The 6,230-nt window shown below is 34.0% G+C and overlaps 1 long non-coding RNA gene across 1 annotated transcript; it reads right to left on the bottom strand.

Moving 5' to 3' along the window:
- Positions 1-605: 605 nt before the first annotated feature.
- LOC128215814 (uncharacterized) lies at positions 606-2,542 on the bottom strand. Its single transcript, XR_008258063.1, has 3 exons — positions 2,396-2,542; positions 1,221-1,567; positions 606-678 (listed from the first exon to the last, which is right to left on the bottom strand). It is a non-coding gene; the product is annotated as an uncharacterized LOC128215814 (long non-coding RNA).
- Between the last annotated feature and the right edge of the window lie 3,688 nt (positions 2,543-6,230).

Genomic DNA, 6,230 nt, shown 5'->3' with positions numbered 1-6,230 from the left:
TTCCATGAATTGTTGTCCATTTCCATGAATTGTTCATTGTCATAAAAGTCTTTTGACTTGCTCATGGTTTTGGACCAAAAAAACAATACAATTATAGTATAAAAAAGTATTTTGGTTTAAGTGGGATGCGAGTCAAGAAAAAACAAACATAACAGACGACTTAACCACTAGGCCACAAGAACTTTTACAAAAGAATATATATTTTGACCTTTTAACAATACATTGATAATAACACGTGATAATGTCAATCAACCAATCACGCAAAAACGAATCGTTCAAAGCCGTTATTAACGCTAATGAAAATTGAGGTCTTCACAGACGATATTTGAGCAAATATCAACATTTGCTGAGAGTTCCAGCTTTTGGTATCTTAGTTTTCATGCTCCTTATGATTTGCCACACTTTATTTCGTCATACAAAAAAGTCCATTTTACAAAAACATGCATTTTTTCAAAAGCATGAGCGAGTCCCTTTAAATTTCCATATGATACTATCGGCTACTTTTTCGGTCGCACATATCTGCGCAGAGCGCCTTTGATGAAGCAACTCTTATAATTGATTGTTCAAAACCATATGAAGTTTCCTCCTTTATTTAACAACAATGCTAAGTTTTTGGATTAGGTTTTTTATTCAACAAACATTAATAACAGATCAGAAAATGGCAGCCCATTCCGTCATCTGAAAGCAAAATAAAAACATGACGGTTATTAAAAAATCTCATCAGTATAAAAGTGGTCTAATGATAAGATCTGAAGCAAACTGTAGCAGGTTGTGCGGCTAGCGCAGTGGTTAGCGCACTCGCTTCTCGACAGGGTTCAATTCCCGGCATAGACGTATGTGAGTTTGGGTTGTTGTCAACAAATCAGACAAGAGGGTTTTCTCCGGGTACTCTGGTTCGCCCAACAACATCAGTTTAAAGTAAACAGTTATCGTCAGTATGTGGCAGTATTTATAACACCAAAGAATAGAAAACTGACGCAGATCGTGGCCTTTAAATTGTAAAATAATTTGCGTTTTCTGCTATGCTTGATATCTCCTATTCAATAAGTCACTGAATTTAATTCTATTGAATTGAGAACAAACACATTAATGTTATGTTAATTAAAACTTAATTTGAATTACCATCACTGTATGGTCAAAACATTGGTACGTATTAAAACACCAAAGCATGATGATTATATTACTAATACATCCGTTTAATATGCATAAATCATACAAACCTCGATAAAAGCGTTGTTCCTCCTGGTCTTATCCAACGTTTACGTGTGAATACAGTCGATCCCGTGACAGAAGTGTGCGTCGCACGTGGAATTTGCTCCACAATGAGCGCATTGCCAATCTTGCTCACACTCCTCAGCATCTATGTGACAATGACATTCATTCTCGTGGCACAGAGCCTGGTGTCCAATTGTGTCACACACAACTTCTTCGCAGTGGGCGTCGATTGTGCAGTTTACGTACGGGTGACAATGACATTCATTCTCGTAGCACTCAGCCTGTTGTCCCACTGTGTCACATGCCCCTGTGCAGTCGGCGTCGGTGGTGCAGTGCACGTGCTGGCCATAGACTATGGAGAGAGAGAGAGAAGAAAAACTTGTAATTTTCACTTGAGAATTATCCAATAAACAGACCTATCCAGGCCCCAATATCACGAAAATTCTCTAATTAAATCTCAATCTCAACTCATTTAACCATATAAAAGCATAATATTCCTCAAAATCTTGCATGTTTTATGCTTTTTGAAAACATATTTTCTGAAATGTGTTGATAAAATATTTTGTCAATATTCTAAAGAAAACTTATTCTAGAGCAAATAAATACTTGAATATTTTATAAAGAATACAGAATTGTACTCAAATACATTGTTGGTGCCAATCTGGTGTATGGTCCCTTTAAGATGTTTAAAATGCCATTTAAAAATAAGGTTAATACATTCACAATTTATACAAAATGATAAAGTATGAATAAGCTCTGTATTAAAAGTGACACTCTTATTCAAAATCAATACATACACATGTATAACAAACATCAATTTTGACTGATATACCTTGAACTTCTTACTAAATAATGCATTTATGGGAAATATTTACTAGTATTACTGATAACACGATTGTAACCGTGTATTTAATTGCAAAAAGCGCAAAAATATTAAATGATTGGTGAATGCTTAAAGATTTTCCGTGATCTACTATAGTCTCATAAGGTAGAAATACTGTATTTTATGCACATCTATTTTAAATTAACCTCAATATCCTTCATAAGAACCATTGTTTTTGTAGTTTTTGTTTTTTTTGTTGGAGTATTAAAACAATATTATTAATTGTGGTAAATCCTTTTTGGGAGTATAAGTAAGAGTGCATCTTTAATCATTGAGAACGAAAAAATAAACACTTACTGTAAGCAGCGAAGCATAGAACTGCGAAGGCAATCACAAGTTTGGAATTCATAGTTGTGGATTTTTGTACAAATCAAAATAAAATACAAACACAATAAACAAACAGCTATCAATACAGATAACGTAGTTAATAAGCGTATGCCTTACGTTACGTTTGCAGTCGTTTATATAGTAGTTCTAAGTCCTAGTACGTTCGATACGTCGTGACGTTCAACGTTGCTACGTGTAATACTTGGTAAAACCATACGTTTTCCTGTGATCATTTTTTACGACGGAGAAAAGGCCCCGGATTTTTTGTGATTGTTTATAAAGGTACATACCATGTATAACGCTTATTAGGCACAGAAAAATAAATATTTGTTTTCGCTTTTAAACAAATTTAACAGCTGTACATATAAAACATATTATTTAATCAACAGATAATGATGATGATGATGATGATGATGATGATGATGATGATGATGATGATGATGACGATGACGACGACGACGACGACGACGACGACGATGATGATGATGATGATGTTGATGATGATGATGGTGGTGGTGGTGGTGGTGTTTGTGGTGGTGGTGATGGTGGTTGTTGTTGTTGTGGTGGTGGTGGTGGTGATGATGATGATGATGATGATGATGATGATGATGATGATGATGATGATGATGATGATGATGATTGATGATGATGATGATGATGATGATGATGATAACGCAGTTTGAACGCATTTGGAAAACAAATTGCCACAAAATCCTTTTAATTATTGTTGGCTGTAAAAATAGGGTTTTGAAACAAATAACTTTTTAAAGTTTTAAATCATTAGTGTTTAAAAGTACACTGACATAAACATCATAAACATTACAGGTAATTAACATAATTGTGCAGTTATAACCTGCTGATGTTTGGAGAAGTAAACAATTTGAGGGAAATCACCAACAGATTCAGGATTTAACAGGTTTCAACGAAGTTAACAATTAAAACACAAACGTATTACTCATTACATGATCAAACTATTATAGCTGCACTCTCACTGATTGAACGTTTTGATAAAAAAGAAATGTTTGTCTTGGAGCGAGCCAATTTATGCGGAAATGCATGGAAACCAGTGATATAAGACTGCTGACAAAATATCAGATCGCAGATTTTCATATTAAAGTTCAAAACATGATGTTTTATGCATTTCTTTTAAACCGTTAGTAACGCTTTTAGCCATAAACATTAATTTTCGAACGCAAATATGAAAATCTGCGATCTGATCTTTTATTAACAGTCTTATATCAGTGGTTTGCAGACATTTAGGCAAAGAATGGCCTCTTCAAAGACAAAAAATAAAAACAGTTGCCAAAACGGTAAATCTGTGAGGGTGCAGATTTAATGCCGACAGCCGGTCGTAATTTGCGTTCAGGATATTGATCAATTACCTTTTTCTTTCTGCAATAAAGTTCTTGGAAGACGGATGCTATCACGGATTGTTGTTTTTGGTTGTGGTGTTATTGTTGCAGTTAGTAGAAAATATTTATTTCATGAATAACAACAATATTGAAACAACACATACAGAGGCGTAGCCAGGCTTTACCGAATGTTACGCACGAAAGGGGGAGGGTGTGGGTTGGGAAATTATAGCCGGTTGGGGGTTCGGGGGGGCCTCCCAAGGGTAAAGTATGGAAAATGAAACTAACATGTTGAGCTCTGAGGTGTATTTGGGATTTATAGGTTCGAAGCCGTCGACTTTGTTGCTACAAAGTGATTGATTTCGACTCAGAAAGCTCTCTAGCACAGAGAAGCTACGTTTACTTTGGCTGATCTGATATCAATATATACATCAACCCTCGACATTGATGCCATTTTGACCAGATTTAATTTTTCATTTTTCAAATTGATGTTACGCACATGCGTAAGTGCGTAACGCTGGCTACGCCCCTGACATATACATGTATCATTATACTGATTGAGGTGATAGCGGGAAGCTTATAACGCCTCTCTTTTCATGTTGCATTACATTCGGAATACTTCGGCCGTCTTCCATAAAAAGACAACCTCGGATGTGTGCCAGTGCACCAGTATAAGCAGTTCGTAAATTAAAAAAAAAGTATAAATAATGTGAAGTGTTTTAACGTGTATTTTGTATTACTAAATTTAAATTAATTGTCAATAAGTGTTTTATTGCCAAACTGATTAAGATTCACAAGAGTAATGTCATTACGTTTAACTGCTGGATTGAAATTACTACGCGATTTATTTGCAGCGTAAATAAGCATAAAGATTTCTTACATTGTAAACCGACCATATACATTCAAGGTTGTTTTCGATGGAAAAAGGCCGAGTTGTTCCGAATGGTTGCAAAAATAGCCTTAACAGTATAAACACAATTTTATCAAATTGAAAATGGAATTGCACAGATTGTGAAATTACGTTGTATTACATTTTTACAGTCGAAACCCGTTGGCTCGATATCGCTTTGCTCGATTTCCTCGTTGGCTCGATATGGATGTCAAGGACCGATTCTTTTGTTCTCTTCATAACCATTCCCGCATGGCTCGTTATTCGCGACGCTCGAAGTATTTTGGCCGTTCCCTGATATATCGAGCCAACGGGTTTCGACAGTAGAGTAAATAGTTTAGCTTATGGTAATGATAAAATGAATGAGCAAGAGTAATTGACTCGGTTTCAATATTGATTTGCTAGACCAAACTCAGATAAACTCTTTTTTGAATTTATACGAACATTTTTTTAATTGATTTCGTTTTAGAACAAATAAACGTAAATTAATAAACAATACAAACAGAAGAGATATAATTCAGCAAAATTCATCACCAGTTTTCAACCTGAATGTTATTTACAAGAAGTGAATATTTGCAGTGTCGCAACTTGAGTCTGAACTCAGACTTAAGACTGTTCGTAATCATGGCCCCAGCGCCCTGTTTCAAAGACAGACAGACAGACAGACAGACAGACAATTTATTTTGACTTGTACAATGTACATCGTCAACAACACATAATGATATAACATATAATGTCAACGTGTATGTAAAGTAACAGATAATGCAAACAAATGAGTATATATATACAAATATATATGTACAAAAGTATTCAATACTTCTAAGTAATTAAATTAAATAAACTAATATATATATATATATATATATATATACATATATATATATATATATATATATATATATATATATATATATATATATATATATATATATATATATATATATATATATATATATATATATATATCAGAGGATGAACATTAAATAGAATTATGTTCTAACATTAATCAAAGCGGATCTTTCTTTGAGAGCATTTTTAACAAACAGACATAAGTTAATCAGTTCAGCTCTATTGTTAGATTTCAACAGCTGCATATATTTAAATACAGAAGGTCTTATAAAGTAACAATTGTTGATATATTTCTTTCTTAAATTGCTAAAGGATTTACAAACACAAATAAAATGATATTCATCTTCGATGTCATTAGAGTTACAACACAAACAATATCTTTGGTTGCGTACAACGTTATTTCTATTGTATCTACCAGTTTGAATATGGAGTGGGTGCACGGACAGCCGTAGTCTACAAAAGAAAAAACGTAAGCTCTTTGGTAAAATATCTAAATAAGGTTCATATTCCAGACAGGTTTTAAAATTCAAAACGAATTCGGAAAACTCGAGCCAAGCTGGAACACTTACGTTCAGCATAATGAAATCTTTCCTAAAAATTCACTTCGAGCCAACGAGAAATTCGAATCAAGCGAGTTCGATTCAACGGGGTTCAACTGTAAATCTTTACATAACACTGTACATAACGGGGACTTGTAGATTGGAATTGGTTTATT

This window comes from Mya arenaria, chromosome 14, assembly GCF_026914265.1.
Source record: "Mya arenaria isolate MELC-2E11 chromosome 14, ASM2691426v1".
Classification (NCBI taxonomy): domain Eukaryota; kingdom Metazoa; phylum Mollusca; class Bivalvia; order Myida; family Myidae; genus Mya; species Mya arenaria.
Note: the sequence above shows the minus strand (reverse complement) of the source record. Positions and strands in the feature narration are given on the sequence as shown.